The sequence below is a fragment of the Phocoena phocoena genome, chromosome 19 (genome assembly GCF_963924675.1).
Source record: "Phocoena phocoena chromosome 19, mPhoPho1.1, whole genome shotgun sequence".
In the NCBI taxonomy this organism is placed as follows: Eukaryota; Metazoa; Chordata; class Mammalia; order Artiodactyla; family Phocoenidae; genus Phocoena; species Phocoena phocoena.
In genome coordinates this window covers 41,653,444-41,666,495 of record NC_089237.1, presented here as the reverse complement: position 1 = coordinate 41,666,495, position 13,052 = coordinate 41,653,444, and the positions used below count along the sequence as shown (strand labels likewise).

The 13,052-nt window shown below is 43.1% G+C and overlaps 1 protein-coding gene across 1 annotated transcript in view; it reads right to left on the bottom strand.

Annotated features, from left to right (window-relative positions):
• The window catches only part of MYO1D (myosin ID), a 341,349-nt gene that overhangs the window by 250,020 nt on the left and 78,277 nt on the right, over positions 1-13,052 (bottom strand). The window lies entirely within an intron of this gene.

The following is a 13,052-nucleotide window of genomic DNA, read 5'->3' as shown; positions in this document are numbered from 1 at the left end:
GGCAGAGGGTTGGCGAGAAGGAGTCTAGAAATAACAGATCCCAAACTCAGCGATCTACTGGTCCTTCTACACACTATCTTTCAGCAACTAACCAACCCAGAATGAAACACACCTATTCAAAGATGGCAGTAATCAAAAGAGAAACAGAATGGCGCCCATGATAAGATGTTAAAGGAAAAAAGTAGGCAAAGAATTGGATGGACAAAAAGCAGATCAAGAATACCCACGAGGGCTTCCCTGGTGGCGCAGTGGTTGAGAGTCCGCCTGCCCATGCAGGGGACACGGACGGCTTCGTGTCCCGGTCCGGGAAGATCCCACATGCCGCGGAGCGGCTGGGCCCGTGAGTAATGGCCACTGAGCCTGAGCGTCCGGAGCCTGTGCTCTGCAACAGGAGATGCCACACAGTGAGAGGCCCACATACCGCAAAAAAAAAAAAAAAAAAAAAAAAATACCCACGAAAAAAAAAAGTGTGCCATAAAGGAGAAAAATTATGAAAAAATACTTCTGCATGAAACCAAAGAATGTAAAGAAAATATAGCCCTATAAACCAAGAGATCAAAGAAAACATTGTTAAAAAAGAGCAAAAGCATATTTAAACCCATTTTTTTTAAAGGAGATAAACTGAAAGAGCTCAAAGAAAAAAACCCCAAAGAAATGAAGGTCACGTCAAAAGACAAAGAAAAGGGGAATGGGCACTGCTGAAAATAGCTAGGGCCAAGAAGAAGGGGTAGAGAAATGTAAGCAAAATGAAATGGAAAAAACAAAAATAAAATTAAATTTAAAAAAAAATGAAATGGAAAAAACAAAATTCAAATAGAAAGAAGGAATTCTAGAAGTGGGAGACAACGGAGGTGACATAATTGGTATTCCTGAAGACTTCAGTATATGGCAGTGGTGACATCTCAAAACAGCATTGATACCAATAATAAATGTCAATAAATAGTGCTAGAAAATGAGCTAGCCACCTGGAAGAACAAAATGCAGATTATTAGTGTGGTGGCTTGAACTGTGTTCTCCCAAAAAGGTATGTTGAAGTCCTAATGCCTGGTACCAGGGAGGGTGACCTTATTTGGAAATAGGGTTTTTCAGATGTGATCAAGATGAGGTCATTAGACGGGCCCTAATCCAGTATGACTGGTATCCTTCCAAGAAGAGGAAAATGCCTGTGAAGACAGACAGATACTGAGGGAGGATGCCCTGTGATGACAGAGGCAGGTGCAGCTACCAGCCAAGGGATGCCACGGTCTGATGGTCACCACTGGAAGCTAGCAGGAGGCAAGGAAGGATTTCTCCTCTACAGGTTTCAGAGGAAAGCATGGCCGGCTGACACCTTCATTTTGGACTTCCAGCCTTCAGAACTGTGAGACAATAAATGCCCATTGCTTTAAGCCACCCAGTTCGTTGTAATTTGTTGCAGCAACTCTAGGAACCTGATGCAACTAGTTATACCAAAATAAATTCCATGAAAATGTGTCTCAATTTCACTTACATTTAAGGAAATGCAAATCCAACCAACAATATGATACAATTTCTCACCTATAGATCAAGAGTTGGTTTTTTTAAAATTAATTAATTTACTTATTTATTCTTGGCTGTGCTGGGTCTTCGTTTCTGTGCGAGGGCTTTCTCTAGTTGCAGCGAGCGGGGGCCACTCTTCATCACGGTGCGCGGGCCTCTCACTGTCGTGGCCTCTCTTGTTGAGGAGCACAGGCTCCAGACGCGCAGACTCAGCAGTTGTGGCTCAAGGGCCTAGTTGCTCCGCGGCATGTGGGATCCTCCCAGACCAGGACTCGAACCCGTGTCCCCTGCATTGGCAGGCGGACTCTCAACCACTGCGCCACCAGGGAAGCCCAGGCCAAGAGTTTTATAGTGCACAATGTTAGCAAGAATATGGAGTCACAGGTATCTTCCCCATCACAGGTATCGTCTTAATTGGTCTGACCCCTTTCAATCTCCATACAGCAGGAGGCATGACCTGAAAATATAAATCTAACTACTCACTCCTATCCTTAAATCTCTTCCGTGGAAAACCTCAATGTCAGGCCAATCTGATATTGAGATACTGGCTCATCTCATGCCAACTACTGGTCACTGTGTGCTCTGGCTGAGAATAAAACAAATTCTTTCCCCTCGAAACTGCACCCCACCCCCATCATCTCACACCTACTTGTTTCCTTTACAGTATTTACCACAAGCAGTTTCTTGTTTATTGTCTGTCTCCAGGGGAGTACAGATCATATCTATCTTGATCATTGTTTTATCTTCAGCATGCAACATGCTCCTGGAACTTACAGGGGGTGGTTAAATATTTGATGAATGAAAAAATAAAGGAATGAATGAATAGATTCCTTTAGCCCACCTCTACTCTCTCAGAAAATGGTTTTACATTCTACTTACAGAGAAAATCCAGGCTATCAGGCGTGCAAAACTTTAAATCACCTGCCATCATTACCATTTTTTCCTATTTATATACTTTGTTTCACTTCTCTTATTTCCTTGTGACTTTCAAAAACTGGGGTGGGGGGAGTATTAAATATAGCAAGATGTCATCTAGTTAAAAATGGGCCATATCCCCATGACCCAACATAAAATAATCTTTCCCTTCATGTGGGAAACTTCACATAATCTACATATAAATAGCAATTTTTATTCCAGGAAACTATGATTGAACGGTACCTACTCCAACCAAGACAGGTTTTTTTTTTCACTGTTAAGAGAAGGAAGTTACAAAATACATGGGGTTGACTTAGAATTGGAGATTTCAGTATAAATTTATGGATTATGGGAGATAAAAGGGGGGATGATGTATGTACACATACATTTCCTAGCTCCGTCTGCTGAGAGAGCTTAGAAGCAATGGCACCCTGATGCTGGCTTATAAATACCGTCCTTCTTAACTAAAAGGACCCAGGGCTCGTTGGAGGAAAAGCTGACTCCAGAGCTCGGACAGGGAAAATAGAAGATGAAACTGGAATAGCATGTTGAGCCAGAAAGTAGGGAAGTACTCAAGGAACAATGGGGACGTGTCAAAAGGCCAGAGCAGCGAGCTTGAATGGGCTCCTGGCCAAATCTAGGACCACATGAGCATTAAAATAAGTAATGTTCGGAACATTATAATCCTTTGGATAAAATAAGAATCTATGAGTCCACACCAATGTAAAAAGCAAATAAGTAAGAGGAGGAAAAGCCCTTCTTTAGAGTGGAATGCCACTTAAGAAATACAGAAGGAATGATGTGAGTTAGAAAATGATCCACGTATGCTAAACAAGGAGTTGAAGATGTGACTAGGAAGAGGATATTTACACAGACTCAAAGGATCTCCCCACAAATCACTTATTAATTACAAAAGGGAAAGATAATAATTTTTAGTGGAAAAACCTTATAACCGCTTAAACCAACTGATCAAAATTAATATCACCAATACTGAAACAAACGAACGCATGTGCTTGTGGTGGTTAATCTGATATGGCAAGTTGACTGGGCCACGGGGTGCCCGGACATTTGGTCAGACATTATTCTGGGTGTGTCTGTGAGGGTCATTTTAGTTGAGATTACATTAGAATCAGCAGACCGAGCAAAGCAGAGTGCCCTCCCCAATGTGCGAGCCTCATCCAACCATCGAAGGCCTGATTAGAATAAATGGGTAAGAAGGCATCCTTTCTGCCTGGCTGTCTTTGAGCTGGCTGGGTCATAGGTCTCCTGCCTTAGTTCACAGTCAGATTAGAATTTACACCATCGGCTGTCTTGGGTCTCCTGCTTGCCGACTGCAGGTCTTGGACTTCACAGTGTCCAAAATTACGCAAGCCAAAAATTGTTTACACACACACACACACACACACACACACACACACACACACACACTCTTATCCTGTTGGTTCTGTTTCTCTGGGTAACCTAAACCAACACACATTTTGGTACCAAGAGTGGTTCCAGGGCTTCCCTGGTGGTGCAGTGGTTAAGAATCCGCCTGCCAATGCAGGGGACACAGGTTCGATCCCTGGTCCGGGAAGATCCCACATGCTGCAGAGCAACTAAGCCCATGAGCCACAACTACTGAGCCCATGTGCCACAAGTACTGAAGCCCGCGCGCCTAGAGCCTGTGCTCCTTAACAAGAGAAGCCACGACAATAAGAAGCCCGCACACCGCAACAAAGAGCAGCCCCCCGCTCACCGCAACTAGAGAAAGTCTGCATGCAGCAACAAGGACCCAACTTACCCAGAAATAAATAAATAAATTAATTAATTAATTAAAAAAAAAAAAAAGGAGTGGTTCCAGAGGAACAGGATTTTAAGGATGAGTTCCCCCCGCCATCTTTCTTGGAGTATAATTGCTTTACAATGTTGTGTTACTTTCTGCTGTATGACAAAGTGAATCAGCTATATCTATACGTATATCCTCACATCCCCTCCCTCTTGCGTCTCCCTGCTACCCTCCCTATCCCACCCCTCTAGGTGGTCACAAAGCACCGAGCTGATCTCCTTGTGCTATGAGGCTGCTTCCCACTAGCTATCTACTTTACATTTGGTAGTGTATATACGTCAATGCCACTCTCTCACTTCATCCCAGCTTACCCTTCCCCCTCCCTGTGTCCTCAAGTCCATTCTCTGCGTCTGCGTCTTTATTCCTGCCCTGCCACTAGGTTCATCAGTACTGCTTTTTTAGATTCCATCTATATGTGTTAGCATACAGTATCTGTTTTTCTCTTTCTGACTTAGTTCACTCTGTATGACAGACTCTAGGTCCATTCACCTCACTACAAATAACTCAATTTCATTCCTTTTTATGGCTGAGTAATATCGCATTGTATATATGTGCCACATCTTCTTTATCCATGCATCTGTCGATGGACACTTAGGTTGCTTCCATGTCCTGGCTATTGTAAACAGTGCTGCAATGAACATTGTGGTACATGTCTCTTTTTGAATTATGGTTTTCTCAGGGTATGTGTCCAGTAGTGGGATGGCTGGGTCGTATGGTAGTTCTCTTTTTAGTTTTTTAAGGAACCTCCATACTGTTCTCCATAGTGGCTGTATCAATTTACATCCCCACCAGCAGTGCAGGACAGTTCCTGTTGCAGGATGAGTTTTCTGAACTGGTTCTGGGGGTTCTGGAATTGGCTCTCTAATATGATTAGATTTACAGCCACTAATGACTATTTCTAGTAGTAAAGAGAGCACTGGTAGTCCATGGTGTGATCTGGCCATAGAGATACATCAATATCTCCATCGCGGGGACCTCCCTGGCAGTCCAGTGGTTAGGACTCCAGACTTTCACTTCAGGGGGCACGGGCTCTATCCCTGGTCAGGAAACTAAGATCCCACATGCCGTGAGGCGTGGCCAAAATGTAAATAAATAAATTAAAAACTCGCCTAAAAAAAAAATCTCCATTGGATACTCCTAATCAACCTTTGTAAGAAACAAAGAGCTGGGTGACTATATATATTTTCAAACATTCTTGGAAAAGTAACAAGTATAGGAAGTTGGCTGGGAGGTCCTAATGTCCCTGGACGAAGTGGTGAATGAAAAGGATGCCCTCAGGGATTCAAATTCCCAGCTCAAGAGCCATGAAATGACCTGAAAGCTTCTATGTGTGCCCTGAAGGAGAGCTGTGTCTCCTGTAGCCTGGGGACTGAGAACCCAGAGAAAGACAGTTCCTCCTGGTAGAAGGCAGTGAGGACACGGCCATCACTTCTGTGGTGTCTGCCCAAAACACACAACCCGAATCTAATCAGAAGGAAACACAAAACAACCCTAAGTTGAAGGATAGTCTACAAAATAAGTGGAAAACTTCACAGTCAAGAAAACAGACAAATGCTGAATAACAATCCAGATTAGAAGAGATACAACAGGAACTCCCTGGCGGTCCAGTGGTTAGGACTCCATTTCCTTCACTGCTGAGGGCATGGGTTTGATCCCTGGTTGAGGAACTAGGAACCCACAAGCCACACAGCGTGGCTGAAAGAAAAAAAAGAGAGAGATATAACAACTAAATGCAAGGTATACTCTTAGGAAGTTTCTTGTAGTATTCTTGAAATTTTCTGTAAATTTGAAATTATATCAAAATTAAAAGTTGCTAATAAAAATCCAACTTCCACTCTTCTTTATATAGTAGGTTTAAATTTTATTAATTTATTACTTTTGAATAGGCAATACGGACTCTTAGTAAAAGATTCAAAAGATATCAATGAATAGGTAGTGCAAAGTATTTCTCTCATCTCTGCCACAGCTTCCCTCATCAGAGGTAGCCACTGCCACTGGTTTCATGTGAATTCTTCTAGAAATAGTTTAGGCGTACACACACATATGCATCCATGTAGTTTTTTCCATGGATGACTTCTGTCTCTCTAATTAAAACAATATATATCTTGGCAATGGTTTCATGTAAGTAAATAGAGAAAAGCCTCATTTTTAATGCCTGTATTTCATTACAGGCATTAAAAATGGGTGAATATACAATAAAATATTTAATTGATTATTACCAATCGTTTGTTACGACTGAACAAACGATTCATATGAACAGTGCAACTGTATATATAGTGGCATATATTTCTTTGTGCATATGTGTAGATGCGCTTGTAGAAGACATTTCTAGAATTGAAATTGGTAATTCAGAGGATTATCTGCAATTTACGTTTATGAATTACTGCCAGATTATTTTCCAAAGAAGCTGCAGTAATTTAGGCTTCCACTTACAATCTATGAGATTTCTGTTTCCCGGGTGTGCGTTTTTTCAACCAATGATGCTGGCCCATTTCAAAAGGACAGCCTACATTGCAGTTTTATTTTCAAAGTACACAAAACTTTGATCCCTTTCTTTACTGGTGTACCAAACTTATGCAACACTCATTAGCTTACCGTCAACTTTAATACGGCTCAGTTCACCTTCCCCAGTTCTTAGGGGAGAATCTCTCCCAAGGGTGAAGGCATCTTGTTTCTGCTTCTGGAAAAATCATGGTCTCTATGTGATGGAGCCAATTCGTTTTATCCCCTTTGTTACGGTATGTTCCTGAGATGGGCAGGGACTGTGTTGGAAAGATTGCGAGCTTTAGAGTTAGACGGCCCTGGAGCCCTGGGTTTGAATCCTACTCCGCTAGCTGCTGACTGTGTGTGTTCATAAACATGTGAGTAACTAATAAGCGCCGTGTGCCAGGCACTATGCCAGGAGCCTGAGTTACAAAGAATAAGGCACGGCATTGCACTAAAAGGTTTACATAAACAGACAAGGCCATGTGGTAAGCATAATGAAAGACAGTTTAAAAGTTACATAATTTAAAAAATCATTCCCTTCTTCCCTCCCTCCCTCCTTCTTTCTCTCTCTCCCTCTCTCTCCCTCTCCCTCCCTCCCTCCCTCCCTCCCTCTCTCTCTCTCTCTCTCTCACACACACAGACACACAGATACACACACACACATGCTGTTTCAGAAAAGATTTAAGGCAACAACAAGATAGAAAGGATGGTATGGAAGCTGAGAGAAAAGATACTTAATCCATCTCTGGCAGTGGGAAGGTTCAAAGAAGGCATCCTAAAAATTAAATTACTTGACATTTAAGCTATTTATGTGATTACACAACCTCCATATAGGTAATTCTAGGCACCTCTTGGTTTACACTGCCTTACGAGCATCTGAGATAGGATGGATGCTCTATGTTGACTTTTTATTAACACACTGCAGCCTTGGAAGAGAAGGCCTGAGCATATACCACCTCAGCTCCCCAGAGCAGCACACAGGCCTGCCTAGACCTTCACAGCAGACAGAAGGGCACATTAAGAAAGCATGCTCTGGAACCTGACGGCGGTTCAGCACCAACCAGCTCTATGATTACGGGCAAGTGATCATACCTCTCTGCTAGAGAGGGTCTTTCTCCCTCTGAAGGGTGGGACAATGCTAGTATCTACCTCACCTCCCTGGACCGTGATAAGAAATAAGACACTCCACCATGGACCCCGAGGCACACTACTGGCACGTGGTGCAGAAGACCAGGTCCTATTTTTACCGTGAGCGGCGCTGCCAGCCCTCTGAATGGCAGGAGGTGTCTTTCCCCCGCTCGGGTCCCATTGCCCCGCTTGCTGCATCTGTGCTGTGCTGCGTTTACCCTCAGGCAAGGGTCACTTTTGTTAGTGGAATGAATCGTGATCCAGCTAGGCATCATGGACAGAAAGGCGTTCTTCTAGGACGGACCCTCTTAAGCCAAAACCCCTCCATAAAAACGTTTAGGCTTTTCCCAGGATATAGGAAACTAGCTAGGGCCAGTGGCGGTGGTGTTAAAGGCTTCCCGAGTTCATCTCTTGGCCTTCTTCTCCAGAGCAACATCTCTTCATGTGAGCAACACCAAAGGTAGTCATCCAGGAAGTGTGGTCTGGAGATGCCTGGCTGAATTATTCCTTCATTCATTTCCTTCCTCCCTTCCTTCCTTTTCTCCCCTTCCTTCCTCCCTTCCCTTCCCTACCCTTCCCTCCCTATGGCAATAATTTATTTCTGATATATACCTTTCAAGATTATGATTGCTTTTTCAAAACACAGTTCTATTATATAGTAAGGCATTCCTTGTAGAGAAATAGTAACTTTAAATGTTCTTACTGCTATTTGCATTCATTCATTCACTCAGTAAATCATTATTAGTGCCCAGGTTCTAAGCACTGTGCTGCGAGCCATAGGTGGAGGAACAAACAGGCAGACCTGTCCCTGCCCCAGTGCAGGGTAACGAGAAGGACAGCACCTCAACAGGGGTGTGGGGAAGAGACAACAGAATGTACACTGCATGGGTGGAGGGGAGAACACGTGCCTGAGGAATCCAGAGCGGGACCAATGTGACCACAGCAGAGACAGCAAGGGGACAGTCATGCCAGGGGCGTGAGGGGGAGGCTAGAGTATGCAAGCCCCGCAGGCACATTGCAGGGGTTTGGGGCTGTATCTCAAAGGTCAGGGCTGTAAGTATTGATCACATTTGCTTTTTTGCAAGCCCCCTCTGACCACGGGGTGGAAAAGATCGAGTGCCTGGTGGTGGAGCAGTGAGGATGCTTCTGCATCAGCCCCAGGAAGGGATGACCAGGGCTTTGGTTGGGACAGAGCAGTGGAGAGACGGAGCGGCACACAGGCTTGAAGAGCAGATGCAGAACTGATGCGACAGGATGACTTAGACTGGATGTGAGGGGTGAGAAAGAGGGAGGGGTCGAGCCTTCTCACATCCACAGCTGAGCAGACCACGATGCTGCTTGTGAACGAGAACGGGGACAGCGGAGGAGGAGCAGAATTTTAGGAGGTGACCGGGATTTGGACGGGCTAATTCCTGGGGACAGCCAACTGAAGACGTTCCTCTTCTTTCTCTCACAATCTAATTAGATCTGATCCCTTGGACACAAAGGGAACAACACAGAGGGTGGGAGAGTATTAAGAAAACAGAGAGGGGGGACTTCCCTGGTGGTCCAGTGGTAAAGAATCTGCCTTGCAATGCAGGGGAGGCGGGTTTGATCCCTGGTCAGGGAACTAAGATCCCACATGCCGCGGGGCAACTAAGCCCGTGCGCCGCAACTACAGAGTCCATGCGCTCTGGAGACTGCGTGCCACAACTAGAGAGAACCCCGAGTGCTGCAACGAAAGATCCCGCGTGCTGCAATTAAGAGCTGACGCAGCTGTACACCTGAAACTAACACAACACTGTAAACTGACTATACTTCAATAAAATTTAATAAACAAAAATTAAATTAAAAAAAAAAAAGAAAACAGAGAGGGCAGCCAGAAATCCTTACCTGTCACGGTGGGCAAACATTGCCAGGGGACCACGTGCTCTACTGCCCAATTTAAAATCAAGAAAAAGACTTTAAAGAGAGAGTAGATATCTGGATTCTATTTAAAATTTTTCACTAACTGAATTTGGTCATGTCAAGTTACTCAGTGATTCTCCTTTCTTGGTATAAGAAAACACTAGAAACAATCCAAAACCCACTTCCATAAAGGCTATCTCCTAAGGTCCCAGGCAATTTGGTTAAAAATTAAAATACAGTGACTAGCTCTCAGTACACTGTCTAAATCTCTTGACTATGAAAGACACTTTTACCAAAGGTCACAACTCATTCACCTGGCAAAAGGAAACAGAGCATTTTAAGGTATAGCTCAATGAAAACAAGATAAGTCTTGAGAATATAAAACATAATCTGTCAAATACCGCAGTTGGGTTGACATCAGTAAATGGACTGCTTCTCAGTTTGTGTTGCTTTGTCTGCTGGGGTGTCTGGAAAGGTTCAAATTTCAAGTCGGTCAGCATCATGGGAAGGATACTGCCCACTCACAGGGCACTCAGCCAACCAGCCACTTTACAATAGGTGAGTCTCTACTACTACTGGTGTCAGGACATGTCCACACAGGGTAGAGAGTCACTGTTAGGTCTGGAGCACCTGCACCTTTGACACACTGTTGAAAATGAACCTGAAATGGCCACATTTTGAACTTGCAAGGAAAGCTGCTCTTCCCGTGAGATCATAAAAGGTCTGTAAGCTTACCAAACCTGCACCATGGAACTCACATCATCTGTTTTGGTCATCTGCCACCCTGTAGCTTTTAGATAATATTTAAATATTTAATTGACTGATGTTCCTCAAATCCTAGTGGAGGAAATACAAAGATGGGTGAACTCAACCACAGTAAAGTCACTATAAGAGTCCACAGAAACTAGAGACCCTCAGACCAAGAGAAAGGATGCTCAGATATTCGAACAATATTAGTAAAAACAAAAAACGTAAAATCAGTAAAAATGAAAAACAAAACAAAAAACTCCCATAATAAAGATGTTATGGGGCTTCCCTGGTGGCGCAGTGGTTGAGAATCTGCCTGCCAACGCAGGGAACACGGGTTCGAGCCCTGGTCTGGGAAGATCCCACATGCCGCGGAGCAACTGGGCCCGTCAGCCACAATTACTGAGCCTGCGCGTCTGGAGCCTGTGCTCCGCAACAAGAGAGGCCGCGATAGTGAGAGGCCCGCGCACCGCGATGAAGAGTAGCCCCCGCTCGCCACAACTAGAGAAAGCCCTCGCACAGAAACGAAGACCCAACACAGCCATAAATTAATTAATTAATTAATTAAATTTAAAAAAAAGATATTATGTATCTTACAATGTCAGCGTATGACTACATCACAGTAGTACTATTTAGCTATGAGATGCTGACTGCCTGATAATGACAGGCATGAAGATCTAGAGCAAAGATAAAAGGGAAACTGTCTAGGACTTCCCTGGTGGCACAGCGGTTAAGACACCATGCTCCCAATGCAGGGGCCCCGGGTTCGAGCCCTGGTCAGGGAACTGGATCCCACATGCATGCTGTAAGTGAGTGCGCATGCCACAACTAAGGAGCCCGCTGGCTGCAACTAAGACCCAGCACAACCAAATAAATTAAATATTTAAGAAAAAGGAAACTGTCCTATTAATGAGATGACAGTATTTTCTCTTCCAATCGACAAGTAACAAATATAATTTATCCAACACAGGGCTCAACTGTTACATATTTATTACTTTATATCCATTTCATTTAAAAATGATTTTTGATTACAGTAACCATTTGTCTACCTGGCATGCCTAGGGAAGTAGTTAACTCCATTTTGCCTTAACCAAGGAGTTAGCCAATTTATAAACCCAACACTGCTCAGGAAAATGAGTCAGAAAACTCTTTGGTAGGAATGCACAATTACATAAATGAATAACAATTAAGCATTTTGAATAATACTATAAACCACTTAAACTACAGTACTGAACACTCCTGAAAAACACATAGATAAATCCCAAAGATGTCTGAGGACTGAAACTAAATAGGGTAAACTTGGGATTCTTTTTTTTTTGAATGTTTAGTTATTAAGCATTTAAAAATTTTTTTTTAATTTAATTTTTATTTTACATTGGAGTATAGTTGATTTACAATGTTGTGTTACTTTCAGGTGTACAGCAAACTGATTCAGTTACACATATACATATATCCATTCTTTTTCAGATTCTTTTCTCACATAGATTACAGAATACTGAGTAGAGTTCCCTGTGTTATACAGTAGGTCCCTGTTGATTATCTATTTTATATATAGTAAACTTAGGATTCTTATCCCACCCCACCCTCAAATTTATACTGGTAGGAAGCCCCTCTACCTTACCTGTACCCAGGTATCCTGCTCCCTGGGCTCCCTGGGAGACAGGAAAGCTAACAGGCATACCCTGTCACTTTTTCACAACTATGCCTAATTTAGTAAATGAACAGAACACCTAATCAATATACTGTATCACTTTTCAAAAACTATAGTTCCTTATCCCGGTTTTCATAACATGTGAAGGCTTTGCTATTCAGCCTTGCGTCAACCAGGTAGGCAGCTTTTGGGTATACGCTGGGTGGTAGCTGTGTGGCAGGTGACACTGAAGAGAAAGAAATGGCTCTGTAGCCAAGTGAATGAATTATTTCCTTTGTGTCGCAGCTGTTTTTTGTTTTAAATACACCTGTTTATTGAACTTAAACACCTGCATTAAGTCAATAAACAAAGTCACACTAAACTTGTCTTTACTGTGCGCCTGTTGTATCAAGAACTGCGTTAGATATTTTTCATGGATGTTGCTAATCATATGTTTTTAAGTATTAACAGAAAATCTTCCCAAACCTTCTGTTGACGTCGCATGCCCGTTACAGGTAAGAAGAAAATTACCAATATATTTAAAACAATCTCCTAACCGTTATCTCTCCTTGGAGAAATGTGAACCACAAGGCAAAGCTTTCGTTGGCCTGGGAGGGAGATCTGTTTCTACTACAGAGGGGTTTCATAAGAGTAAGGAAACTGGACATTTGTCCAGATGCTCCTAAGTTATGTGTTCAGCTATTGTTTCTGTTGGGGTGAATTAACAGCCGCCACTGAGCAGAGGATTTTAAAACCAGCAAAAATATTTACTGAATGAACGGCCGGAAACTTTGTCACCTGGCTCTCTCCTTGGCTTTCCTTGTCAGAAGTCTGCAACATCTATTAAGGTCACGTCTCCTCATGTAAAGCTTTTAATATGTTGCTTTATCTTCCTACTTGCTAGAGCTGGCC